The sequence below is a fragment of the Canis lupus genome, chromosome 1, assembly GCF_003254725.2.
Source record: "Canis lupus dingo isolate Sandy chromosome 1, ASM325472v2, whole genome shotgun sequence".
Classification (NCBI taxonomy): Eukaryota; Metazoa; Chordata; class Mammalia; order Carnivora; family Canidae; genus Canis; species Canis lupus.
Window position 1 is genome coordinate 32,080,207 of NC_064243.1, and position 14,442 is coordinate 32,094,648.

At 37.3% G+C, this 14,442-nt stretch overlaps 1 long non-coding RNA gene across 2 annotated transcripts; it reads right to left on the reverse strand.

Moving 5' to 3' along the window:
• Nucleotides 1–1,968: 1,968 nt before the first annotated feature.
• On the reverse strand, nt 1,969–10,264 carry LOC112643778 (uncharacterized). 2 transcript variants are annotated; one of them, XR_007411102.1, is made up of 4 exons: nt 10,053–10,264; nt 9,437–9,571; nt 7,295–7,332; nt 1,969–4,363 (listed from the first exon to the last, which is right to left on the reverse strand). It is a non-coding gene; the product is annotated as an uncharacterized LOC112643778 (long non-coding RNA). The 2 variants fall into 2 exon arrangements; XR_003125885.3 differs by having other exon boundaries at nt 9,423–9,571.
• Nucleotides 10,265–14,442: the final 4,178 nt, after the last annotated feature.

Sequence of the window (14,442 nt, forward strand, 5' to 3'; positions counted from 1 at the left end):
AGGCAGTTGTATGTATCTGTTAAGAGGCAGAGTCTATGTTCCTTTCTAATCTTCCTCTTCCTTCCCCTCAGAACTCCCTTGACTCATCAAAGATTAGTGGAAACTTTGACTTATACAATACAAAAAAGTGGTTCTTTGCCAGTTACAGGGCCTAGGACTTAAGAGATTGGCAGTTTCCACTTTTTTTTTTTTCCTTTTGGAACAGTTACTATGCTGTGAAGAAGCAGCAGCTCTGTGGAAAGGGTTTATGGAAAGGCACTAAGATACCTGGCCAATAGCCTCCACTGAGTTCTAACTTAATGGCCATATGAGTAAGCCATCTTGGAAGTGTATCAAGATACACTTCCACTGAGTTGGGTTACCTCAGTTAACTCAATCTAAAACACAGATGAGCCCATCTGGTCAACACTTTCTCAATTGTATATTTGTGAGCAAAATAAATGATGATTGTTATTTTAAATCACTAAATATCTGGGTGGTTTGTTACATAGCCATAAATAACTGGAACATTAATTTTCTGCCTTCTCAAGGAATGGGAGTTGTGGATTAAAGCTAAGAACAGTTATTATAATATCCATTTATCATCTACCTAGCAAGTAAGATTTTCATAGCCATAAAGTTGAATTGCAAAAAATATAACCTTAAAAAATAAAAGCTGTGTAAGTTAAGCTTGTTATCTTGAATAGACGGTGGCTATAATATGGAGGAAGGAAAAGGTTCATCCTGGGGATTATAGAACAAAGAGGGAGGATGTAATGAGAGAGGAAGGAGAGGAAACTGATCAGACGTTTGTTCCAATTACTTTTATGATTTGGCTTAGTAATAATAGGAAGTAGGTCTGAGCACATGGGTGGCAGTTCTTGCACTGACATTACTTGATGCCCTGTGAATAGGGAGAAGGAGGTTTCACACCAGCACTGAGGTTTAACCAACAAGGCCTCAGATACATATATGTGGCAAAATAACCTGAGAGTTTGACAGTGGTTTGCATTTTTCTGGAAGTATATCATGAAAGAATAAGTATGGCAAGTATTTTCCTTCATGTATCTTTCTCCTTTGTCACCACTCTGTACAGTCAAGTTTCTATATACTAAAGTCACAGATTACTGACCTTACTTAGGAAAAAGTAAGAGGTTGTCTTATGGAGAAGCAGTATAAAGTAGTAGCTAAGTGTATAGATTCTGGGATCAGAATGCATATATTTGAATTCTGGTTGTGTTGCTTACTGGCTTAATGACAAGACACCTAATAGTGCGCCAATAGTTTCATTTGTACTGAGGAGTGAAGAGGATGGTGAATACATAGGAAATAGTCTGTCCATGTCTCTATAACAATACCAGCTTGATGGTGGGACCCTGATGAATGTAGGAATGGCCTGAGCAAAATCCCCTAAGGGACTTGGGCATTGGTCCCAGGTTAACGTGTCTTTGGGGAGAGCAGAGGCTGTGACTAGTGGTACTGCCAGCAACAGTCATAGGCCATGATGGCTTAAGGGGGAAAAACTCTTACAGAGGAGCACATGATGCCCAGTCACAACAGGTTTTTTTGCTATCCAGGATGGTGGGGCTTAGAACTACATGCAATTTGATTTTATCAATCAACACAAGTGATTTTTCTTCTCCCTTAACATCAGTTAAAGAATTTAATAACCATTGCTTATAATGATGGCCAAAATGAGAATGTATTTGACCAAACTTGACACTTCTGAGAGACAATTAAGATGTGTTATATTCAGTGCTATTTTTAGACAGATTCCTTTAATATTGTTAATAAATGTTCTCCTCTAAATAGTTGAGAATATATTGTTTATTTTTATATTGTTTATATTTTATATATATGTTTATATTTTATATTGTATATTGTTATTTAGAGAATATCTCCTCTAAATATTGAGAATATATGAGAATATATAATGTATTGTGACTAAATCTTTTCTTAAAATTAACCCAGAAATTTAAAAAAATGAAAATTCCTGCTTTAAGAATATAAACACAGCCCTCAGATGTAGTCTCTAGAAAAAATGTCTAAGTTTGAAACCAAAATGACAACTGTGAAGTTGGATAAAAAATCTAATTCAAGAGCTAGAGGGCAAATATCATGAGGTAGGAAAAAAATTAATGTAATTTTGGAAATTCTTAGAGCTAATAAGCCTATGCTATTGCAAAGTTCAATCACATATTTATTACACTACCTTATGCTTTAATTTCCTAACTGAGAATGAAAATGATTCTTGTCAAACTAAGTCATATGAGGTACATAGTCCCAGGGAATAGAAATCTAGATCTTTAGAGCAGCATTTTCTCCCTAATGTAAGAAAACATACAAGAGAAACAGCTTGAATAAGACACTTTCAGAGGAAATTGGGAGCACTCTGATAACGGCTTAATTTTTACTTCATTAAGCTGTAAGAAAATGCTTATTACTTTCAAAATATAGAAGAAAATGCCTAAGATTGTATAACTAGAATCTCTTTGCTACTTTGTATGAATTATTTTCTTCCTCAAATTTTAGCTGGTAGGTAAAAACTTTTGTAACCAATCATTAATTTCTAAAGTAAAAATGGCCATTGTTTAAATCAATGGAATTATAAACTCAATCATCACATTAGTGATACTGATAACAAGCATTTGGAATTGCAGGATATGATAAATTGTAAGCACTACTGATTCACACACTACATACAAGGTAAAAGTTTTCAGGAACTTGGTAACAACCAAGCCATCTGTAGTTATTCACCAGAAGCCCAAAGTAATAATAGTCATTGTGGCTTTCTGAGTCAAGTTTGGACAAAGTAACAGTGATATTTTAAAAAGGTAACATGGAATCCATGCAGGAATGAAGGCTGTGCCAACATGTCCATCAGAGATTCGTATCAAATTGAGATCATCAGGGTAAAGTTTAGTGGGAGAACATGATATCACAGAACTCCAGGCTGCTACTGAGCCCTTCTGTTATGAACATCAAAAGGGGTTTATTTGAAGAGCAATGCTGGGCATCTAAATGAAATCCTCATATAAATAAAACCTTTGAACACAGTACCTACATTAAGAAAGGTGTGTGTATGACCTTGGGAGGCATGGTACTCTTACAAGAGTACATAATATTTGGGATGGATTGTTTTATTCTATTTCATCATAGAACTAGATGGCAGATAATTATTAATGAGTTAAATTTGGTGAGAAAGATATCAAATGATTTTATATAAAATAATAAACATGCAAATTATTTAGAGTGTCTTATACTACATATATCAGTAGGCATGTCATGCTTGTGGACCATGTAATCAATATATAGGTATTAGTTAACTGATAGTCAGTTATGTTAATAAATACCTTTTCATAGAAACATAAAAGTAATTAGAATCATGTTACATCTATATTCTTACTTATCTATGGCCCAAAAAACGATTCGACCTATAATTCAGGTGTTCCTAATTATCATTGAAAGTTATAATTAGTGCCTGGAAGAAAATAGCCTGATATAACCTAGATCTTGAAAATGAGGGTAAGTCAACATCTTAACAATAAATACCATTACAAAGAAAAATTCACTCTAACAATCATTTTTTTTTTTTTGTCTTAAAAGTTGATGCAAAGAAATAATGTTTTGTTACCTTGGTTACAGCAAATTCTGTACGATATGTCTGATTGGTCTCTAGAGGGACTTCATGTATGTTTGTGGGTACTTGTGGGAGGTAATAAAACAGAGAAGTTGATATATTTTTGCAGATATTTTGTTCTGCTATTAGGTCATCTTTTGTGTAAAGCTGCTTTCAGCAATTAAATGAAAATATATTTATCCATATATCCTCCCTGCTATAAAACCATCCCTAGCCATACCTCTGTATACATTTCAGTTACTCCTAGACACACAGCTTTTGCCTTGGAATAGGAAATAACAGAGAGTTTTGTGGTCAACATGAACATTGGAAGTGTCTCTACATTCTTCTTTCCCCAGCTGTGGGATACAAGACTGACCAGGCTTGAACAAGAAGAGAAAACTCTTTAAGTGGAGTTGTTTCCTCTTTCATGCTGCTTCTTGGCCTTGAAAACAGGCAGAAGTGAGTCATCCCTGTGTGGCAATGAGGAGATGGGAGTGATGAAATGTTAAAAAAAGTCAGTGTAAATTCTCCTTCTTTTTCCACTGTTACTTCTTTGGGACAATGAAAGTTTACATTTTGACTGCATTGGCCAAGAGTGTCTCCACATTGAGGAAGTAACCAGTCAATGCAAATGATAGTTTGAGCTGTTTCCTCATCCTCAGTGATATGTTGGCTTAATTTCTCCCTACTGTAGAAGAAAGCAGGAATGATGCTCTTTTCTGCTGCTTCCACCACCTCTTCATCTGCAGTCCCAGAAGTAGCCTGGTGCAGAAAAATAAATGGTAGAAATGTTCGTTAGTAGCCAGTCAACCCTTCTTTCTTTATGGAATTCTGCTATGACTGAATATTTATGGGATGATGGATGATTCTGTAAAAATTCTATATTTTCCAGCTGCCTCTGTGGCTACTAGATGTGGCCAGATGACCAAGTTCTTGACTATAGGATCTGAGCATCAGTGATAGTATAACATGGTATAACTTCTGAGTTATGTTATTAAATGAAAGAGGTATTCCTTTCATTGCCCTTTTCTCTCTTTTGTTGATAAGAGCAAAGGCATGGCGGGTTGAGGTGGAAATAGTTATCTTGGACCAGGAAATGGGAGCCATATGTTGGAGATGGCAGAGCAACAAGTTAGAAGAAGCCTGGATTCCTGATTATTAAATCTCTACTTGTTCTAGACTACAATGCTCAAACTTTCCATGGAAGAAACATAAACTTCTAACTTACCTAATGCACTGTTATAGTCGATCACTCTGTTACGGAATTGGGGCTGTGATATCCTCCAAACTTACAAATAGCTAAATTATAGCTTCTTGAATTTCTATGTGCCAATGAATCACCAGAGATTGTGTTAAAATGCAGATCCTGATTCAGGAAATGTGTTGGATAAGTTTTATAGGCCAACGTGTCTAGGCTACGGTGCCCAGTTGTTTAGTAAGACACTAAAGTCTAGATGTTGCTGTGAAGGTATTTTGTAGAGGCCATTAACATCTGCACTCAGTTGACTTTAAGTAAAGGAGTTTACTGTTGGTAATACAGGTTGTTCTCATCCAATAAGTTGAAAGCCTTAGGAGCAAAAAGTGAGGTTTCCCAGAGAAGAAGACACTGTGCCTCAAGACTTTAACATAGAACTCTCGGTCTAGTTTCCAGCCAGCTAGTCTTTTTTATGCAATTCAGGTTTGTTGCTTCCCACAGTCAAGGAGCCAATTCTTCAAAATAAATCTGCACACACACAGACACACACACCTTATTGGTTCTGTTTCTTTGGAGAATTCCAATCAATACAGTAGGCTTTGGACAAGGCCTGAGATTCAGCATTTCTAATGAGTCCTACATGCTGCTGGCTTGAGCCCTGTGCTTTGCATAGCAAAATTCTAGAGAGCTGCTTGTCAGGAAGCATATATTTCTGTCTAGACTTTGACAAAAATGTACTGTGTTGGGCATGCCATTTAATACGTAGATCTCATTTCCTCATCTCTGAGATGAGAATGTTGGACTAAATGACCTCTGTGGCCCCTTTCAGCTTTAATACGTCATTACTCTATGATGTGAACCCTCCTGCCAGAGGCCCAGGTGAAAAGGCAACATGGGGCTGGAGCTGGTGACAGGGCTGACCCCAGAGGTGCATAAAAGTGTGTGGCCACCATGCGTGGCTTCTTGGAGAGGTGGCGTGGATTCCTGAGTTGTTTGTCCACGTGGCAGTATAGGTGGCTCTTCAGCTGCTATGCATAACCAGAAAGCTGATGCCCAAGGAAAGATAGTTAATTTTTGTCCCTTTGGGAAGAGAAATTAAAAAGCCTGATCTCTTTTTCCCAGGAAACCCATTTCCCAGTGCAAAGGACAGTCAAGTCTGGTGACAAAGCAACCACTTTGTGTTCTATCCTTATGCATTTCACACATCACATTATTCTTAGAATAATGTTACATATGAGAAAAATACATTAATGAACTTACTTATTTTCCAAGCCTGGGCATTAAAAGAACTTTAATTTGGAAAATTTTAATAATAGCATCAATATTTAATTTATTCTTTAGCACAAGAACAGTGAGCTTACATTATAATCCATTAAAGTTATCTATTTTCATGTTCTCATGCCCTATAAACGAGGCTGTGTTTTAGAATCAGATATTCCTTTTGATAATATGACCTGTACCTATCCGTTGAGCTCTGCTTTCTAAAATCCTAAATTAAAAAGGGGTTTATTGTTACCTTTTGGAACCATGGCCCAAAATGAAGCTCTAATCATTCTTTAATGGTGGGAATCTGTTTTAATATGTAACATAGGAAGTTTGTTTATAAAACAGGTCCCTTTGTTGGCAAATCGAACTCCAATAAAAACATATACAAAGAAATAAATAAAAAATACAAAATAAAACAGGTGCCTTTAAATGTACACTATGGGCCAGTAGTCACATGCATGATTTTTATTGGGGGATTGCAATTCTGTCATTCACTTTGCTGTCATCTTAGCTCCCCATCATAAAATGGTATGAGATATGTGTTTGCTGCTTTGTAGAAAATGCTAGTTGATTGTTTACTGATGTTGCCTTGGTTAGACACAGCAGAGCAGCAAATACGTGATGCTCTGGGGGCATGTATTCACCTAGTTGAATTAAGGATACACACACACACACACACACACACACACACATATATATATACACACACATACCATATGTCTGAGATAAATGGGCTTCTTATCTTTTACCTGAAGCAACAGCAGGTGTTGTGTGCTCATGCCAGTGTGACTTTGTGTATGCGTGTGTGCATTTGCTTTGCATGTGTATGTGTGAATGTGTGCACATGTGTTAAATTGGGGGTGGGAATGGAAAGAAAGGAGCTAATTTCTCCTTCCTGGCATATGAATCTGAGTGCAATCAAGAGCTTGAAATCATTTCCTTATTTTCTCCATGTCAAGCACTTTTTTGTCTCCTCCCTTCCGCCTCTAACACAACTGCCTTAGGGGATTCTTCTAATAGATGCTACTTCTTTTTTTGTCTCAAGGGTAAGGCTGCTAAAAAAATAAAAGCATGGAAGGCACTTGGTCCAAATGAGCAGCCTGTTGCTGTCTCTCACTGAAGTACTTTTCTTTCTCAATATTTGAGTATGAGGACAGGAAGAGAAGGATGGGGCGGAGGGGAAGAAAGAAAAAAAAAAAAAACCCTGCGAGTGTATGAAAACTTGTACTCACCTTTATTTGAAGCCATTTATTTCCTTTCTAAACTGTCCCTGGAAAGGAAAACAGGAAAACTGGTATCTGTGTATTCAGCTTTTTACCTACCGTATTAACAGAGGTCTGTTTGCTCTAAAGGAGGTTGACATAACCTTTTATGAACTATCAATGATTTATTAGAAATCCTGACATTCTTCATTCTCTAAAAAACAAACAACATCTTTCACAGTGTGACAGCAGCACTGTGGCAGTCTACTTTGTGGTTGTTTGGGTGTTTGGTTTTCAAAATTAAAGTTTACTAACTTGGGCAGCTCCGGGTGGCTCAGCGGTTTAGCGCCACCTTCAGCCCAGGGCCTGATCCTGGAGTCCTGGGGTGGAGTCTCATGTCAGGCTCCCTGCATGGGGTCTCCTTCTCCCTCTGCCTGTGTCTCTGCCTCTGTGGGTGTGTGTGTGTGTGTGTCATAAATAAATAAATAAAATATAAAAAAAAAATAAAAAACAAAGTTTACTGATTTTATATAGCATGAGATTGGGAGTTGAATGAATGTCAAAGACTACTGACATCTAGCTCATATTTGTTGCATTTCTTCTGTTTTGATTTTCATTTATTGAGGAATGGCGACATTTGAGAGCTCCTGGCAAGTGAAATCAGACCTTGAGAACTTTGGCTTAGCATGGAGATATAGCTTTTGCATATATATCACAATTATTTGTATTGCTTAAAATTGGTCAGATCATTGTTAACTGTTTTTCACAAGGAATTAGCTTCATTTGGTGGAAGAATTTATATTCACCCACTTTTGACTGTTTCGTTCCTATCACAGTGTTGGTATACTCAGAATATGGGATCAGCTGCATATCTTTGGCCCTCTATCGAACCCTGACAAAATAATGGACCTATTCTGTGGTTAATTCATGGTATCTGGTTTGTCTCCAGCAGTTTAACAGATGGATCTGTAGTCAGCCTCCTCTCAAACTCTTTATTAAATATTTATAGAACCATATTGCAAATAAACCTAGCTTTGCCCCTGGAGTTCTATGCATGGGTCTCTGGATGAGAGAGAGTATCGACTTGGTCAGCTGTGGGAGAAGAGACAAAATCTTTTTTCCAAGAAGTTTTCAGAAGCACATTGGGTATTTCCCTTACACATAGGGAGACCATGCCTACTCCAGTAGTATTCTGTATAGAAAACAGAATGTTATTTTGAAAATATGAAGCTATTATTCATGTGGGAAGAGAAAGATGCCCACCAAGTTCATAAGGAAGTCTGAGTATTTGGGGACAGGTTCTATTACTCTTTGAAATAAATGTGGAAATGAATAATGGCGCCTTTGGCTTAAGTAATATATATATATATATATATATATATATATATACACACACACATACATAGTAGTGTATATATATATATATATATGGAGAGTTGCCAGGAGAAAGTGCTAATGAGATGAGTTCGTGAAAAATGAGTAGATTTGGAGATTCTAAAACACAATAAATATCATGCACTGGACATATCGAGGAAGGTGCTAAAATGAAAATGCCAAAGTTGTTCAATTTTTAACTGAATTGAGGCTGGGGGCTGAAGAGTGCAGAGGATGCCCACTCAGGGAGAGGGAAAGCCTGGTGCTCCCAGAGGTGCCCTGTCTCTGCATACCAAATGGTTGATTTAAGAGCAAAGATAGTGGTCAGTGGACTGTAGACCCATGAGAGAAGACTCTGGTATTCCCAGATGTGCTGTAATGCTTCTAGAAAAAAATGCCAAGACCACAGTCTTCATGCTGCATTTATGAGTTACATAATCATTGGGCTAGAGAAGACTTTGTGAGCTTCCAGCCCATTTCCTTGTCTTTGGACAATCCTCTTTGAAATTGTCCCAAAGACTTAGAGGCTAATCCAGCAAAATGTCACTGTGCCAGAGTACCAACACTTAATTTTAATACCACAAGATAAATTACTAACTCTATTCTTTAAGGTATTTCAGTGGTTTCAGTAAATTTCTCAAGATCTTATTTAAAAATTTAAATGACAGTGCTAATTTGGCAGTATATGAAACCATAAATTTCCCTTTTATTTGGCTGATTCTGTGAATGAAATCAAGTTATATTATGACAATAAATGCGCTTTATGGTAAATAATATTCACTACCATAAATACTGAACTTGTTGCTTCTTCTTGAACCGACAGAGTTACTAGCTGTTCTTCCATGCTAAAAAGAATTTTCTTTTGTTTCCAGTTCTACTGACTTAGCTGTTTGTCACCAATATTCTAAGGTGTTCATGGCACAATATTAAGAGCTATCAAAAGATTATAAAAGAAATAGATTCATGACTAGTTCTTGCATTTGGAGGAGTTAATAATGTAGTAGTGGGGGAAGGAAGAGGAAGTATAAATGAATAGACTGATGAATTGTGTATGTTAAAAGCTGAATTTGACACAGCCAAGTGTACACACACAATGAACACATGTTATGAGCAGATAGGATTAATAAAGGTTTTTCTTATAGAGATATGCTGATATTTCTATAGCACTATTAATGATGGCTGTTTAGTGTTGGTGCATTGGTAGGAACTATTAAGTATTTGCCCCTGATAGTATGTAAGGTAATGCTATGGTCCTCCCCCTCCCGCACCATTCCTATACTGAAATTCTAATCCCCAGTGTGACAGAGGGAAGGGGTAGAAGGTAGGGCTTTCGGGTGGTGATTAGGTCATGAAGGCAGGGCCCTCGTGAATGGAATATATGTCTTATAAAAGAGACCCCACAGAGCTCTCTGACCCTTTCTGCCACGTGAAGATACCACAAGAAGTCTGAAACCCAGAAGACAGCCCTCACGCAACCATGCTGGAATCCTGATCTTAGATTTTCAGCCTCTAGACCTGTCAGAAATAAATTTCTGTTGTTATAAGCCACGCAGTTGGTGGTATCTTACTACAGTAGCCTGAATGGACTAAGATAGGTAGGATCTTTGAAAGTGTTCCTCTCTTAGAGGACATTCATTGTTAAAATTCCAGCTCTGGAACTTTGTGCATCAGAGTAAGTGTTTTAACTCTGCTGTTACTATGGAGACGATTTAGCAAATACGTGTGCAAGGTTAAGTACCTCCTCACTGAAGCATATCTACAGGAAATGCTTATATTTTGGGGAAAGGCCTAGCTGAAACATCAGTGATGCAGTACCATGCCTCTGTCCACATAGTTCAGATGTCCCAGGAACTCAGGCAGCTATAAGCGCACCTAGAGTTTTTCAGAGTTGCCTCACAGGAGGGGTAGGCTGGGAGATGTTGCTCTGCATTTCTCTACCCCAAATGAAAACTACAATAAGACCAACTGCATCATGTAGCATCAAGGGTATTTAGCCCTTCTAGAACCCTGCTCTGAGGACTTCTACCCATATTTGTTTTGTTTTTTTTTTAAAGATTTTATTTATTTATTCATGATAGTCACACAGAGAGAGACAGAGAGGCAGAGACACAGGCAGAGGGAGAAGCAGGCTCCATGCAGGGAGCCCGACGTGGGATTCGATCCCGGGTCTCCATGATCGCGCCCTGGGGCCAAAGGCAGGCGCCAAACCGCTGCGCCACCCAGGGATCCCTACCCATATTTGTTAATCCAAGGGAATGGCTTTGTGGATGAGAGGAACAGGGTGCTGAGGAGTCCTTACTCTAGGTCTTATCTGGAGTCATTCTCTAGATCTCTTGGAGGATATTGAATAACAAATGAAGCTACATTTTATGACACTTGTATCATTTTATACAAATTCTCAGAGTTGGAAAAACTGAAGATTATCATACCTGCCAACACTTGAGATGTGTGAGGAACAATGAAAAGATACACAGGCTCTATTGAAGTCTTCAGGAAGAAAAGCAGTAGAAAGAATGGTCATATTTTAGAGTTTGTTCCAGGATTACTTTGGGTTTTTATTTGTCTTCATACAAACATAGCCTCATTATAGAAAAAAAAAAAACCAAAATAAAACAAACCCTTTTAGATCTCATTTTGAAACGGAGATGATATTTGCCTGTTGTATAGTAAGAAGACCATTGTGGGAAGTCAATTTTATTGTCCACAAAATCAAAACAATAAAAGATAGAAAGTGTGTTCTTGAGTTTTTAAAACTCATAACCTCAAAAAAATGGCACATTTCCTATTTTTCTTGTTTCAGAGACAGACTGAGCTGGACCATTACTGTTCTCATCAGTTTAGATTTATATGATGCATGCATTGAAATGAACATCTGGACAGTTAGAGAATGCATTTCATTTGCAAACCTTATAGCATTTTTCCCCCATATTTGGAATGTCCCTTTGGAAAACAGCATATGTAGGAAAACAACATCCAGTAAAAGAATAATAGTTTTAAAAGTAAAAATTATTTGAAATAGGATTATCAATGAGAATTTTTTTGCCCACGGTAAAGATATAAGTGAAATCTTAAAGTACCATTCAGAAATAAAATCGATTGCCTTTTAGGATTTTATCTTGCAACCAGAGAGCCGGTGAACTTAAACTCATATGAGACTTCCAGGACGACTAGCTGTTAGCAGAGCTTCCACCATCTCCCTGGCTTAAATGGAGATTTTCAGTCTGGCTAAGTATTGCATAGAGACATTTAATCCAGGTGCTTTATGTAGTAGGCTCAGTGATTCAGTGTGTGGCATTTAACAATGTGAGTCAGAATTAAATTAATGTCCCAGTTTTATAGTTGGGGAGCTAATGGAAGGGCCACATCTTGGATGAGTCATTGAACACAGATCCTGCTCCGGGCCACTTGCTAAAGATTGTGCAATCATTTCCACAAGCAGCTAGGACGATAACCTTCATGTTCTGCCCTTTCTAAGTTCAGATGATCCAGCTGCTCATCTGTTTCCCCAAAATAGATTTGAGTTACAGAAAAAAAAAAAAAAACCTTCCATCTTCATTATTTTTTTTCTGTTTGTATGCTGTGCTTTATTCATTACATGTGAATAATGCAGTTATTATATTTTAACTCTTAGTGTATTCTGCTAGAGATAAACTATTCTTGTTATTTACATCCCCAAAATATCTTTCCCCCAAACAATATTTAAGGCAGCTTAGAATAAAAGACACAGATATGCTAATGCTAAACCTATTCAAACAAGGTCAGATGAATATGATCATGGGTTAGGCTAGGTCAAGATAGCTACACCAGAATTTATAGGCTAAAGATAGCTCCCGAAACAGAGCATCAAATTTAGCTTTGAGCTTCCTGAACATTATTTTCAACATGTATCATTTTGTTTTTTTTTTTTTAGAATTGTCAATGTCTGTATTAGTTTCTTCTATTTTAGAATATAAGCTCAAAAGAGGGCTGGTATCACTGTTTAGCAGGGTTTATCAATCAGTGGGGGGTTTTACTGAGGATCAGTTGTATTCAGAATATTGTGTGAAGTATGGGTAAGTAGGGTGAGACATCAAAAGAAAGGAGCAGCAATCACTTGTTGCTGTCCTCAACGAGGTCACAGGTCAGTTAGATAAAACAATTGTACACTTGAGAAGTCTCTTACCACAGAACACACAAGCTAATGAATGTTAATAGAATCCTTAGAATCCTAATTGGAGATATGAGTGTGGGAAAATATAGCTCTTAATATATGCATGGGCTGCTATTCATCTGAACAATAGGAAATGAGAAGCAGGAAGCTAGTTTTCAAGGGAAGATTTTCATTCCTACACTAGGCTAATGCATGACCACCCTAGGATAGCCACCACTAGGGGTACTGCAGGATGGTCTGTACAATTAGGGGGGCTGAGGCACTGTCTCGTCAGATAATGGACTAGGCTGTATTTAACATATGCATCTCTGTATAATCTAGGAATAAAAAAAGAAGGAAAAGAAAAAAAGAAGGAAAAGAGAAAGGGAGGAAGAAAAGAAGGAGTAAAGAAAAAGAAGGAGAAGGAGAGAGGGAAAAGAAATTGTGGACAACTTCATGAATCTCTTATGCCAATGTGAAAATCATTAAGGTAAAAAAAAAAAGAAAATCATTAAGGTAAATTTTCTGTCTTTTTTTCTTTTCTTAAGTGTAATTGGCATAATAGAGTTAGACTATCATTGTTCTATGGAGTAATAATCACATTTTTCCTGTTTTCTGAAGTAATTTTTGCAAGCAGACAAAAGATTCAAAGAGAGAGATAAATTAATAGGATTATGAATGTTTAAGCTGGATTGAAGAATGACCTAATTATATAGCCATACTAGGTTTTTGATCATTTCCCCACACCTTGATATGACCCATCTGAGGGACTATTTAAGTTTGTGGAGGAAACATAACTATCCAGATTTGCTACCTTATATCTGCCAAATTTGGAACAGAGAGAGACACTAGTCTCCAGATCCATCTTTAAAAGATAAGCTTAGCCTTAAACCAAGTGTACCTACTATGTGAAAGCAGGAACTCTAGAAGGTATGGCTTCATGAGAAGAAAAATCCAAAAATAGGGAAAAGAAAGGACTGTTTTACATGTGTTCTTAAACTTCTGATTTTACTCATGCCAAATAAATCACATTACCAAATAAATCACACTGTGGTGAGGGCGAGTTAGGGTAGAGACCAGATATACCACTCATGTGATGTGGTCTCATTTTTTGATGCCCTGTAGGATCAACTTGGGAAACTAAATATACAGTTTCCCACCACCAACACACAAATGCACACACGCTGGACTCAAATATGTATATATAGAGTTGAAAAACAGGAAAATAAGAGAATGAAAATCTTCCAAGCAAAGGATTTTATTGAATTTATAGTAATTGGCTTGGTGTACAGTAGAGGTTCAGTTAATATTCATTGAATGAATTACTAAAGAATGTATTAGATGTTAACCACAGGTGAAGTTCTCCATATTACAGGGAAAGTGATGCTCTCCTTGCCTATGGACTGAGAATTCTTTTTTGTGAGAATGTGTCTTACTATTTCTCAGGGCTAGATTGGGCTGAGAGATGGGCTCAGTGTCCTCAGTGAGTTACTCTATAGAAAGCAGAAGATAAAGATTGGGGATCTTTGGAAAAGGGGAAAAGAAAGAAGATTGTGGCAAAAAGGTGAACCCAACATGGGGATCCTTAGTGCTATAAGATGTGACCTGCCATCCCATGACACCCAAATTTTCACTGAAGTCTATAATACCCGCTAATACTCTCGTATGAATAATT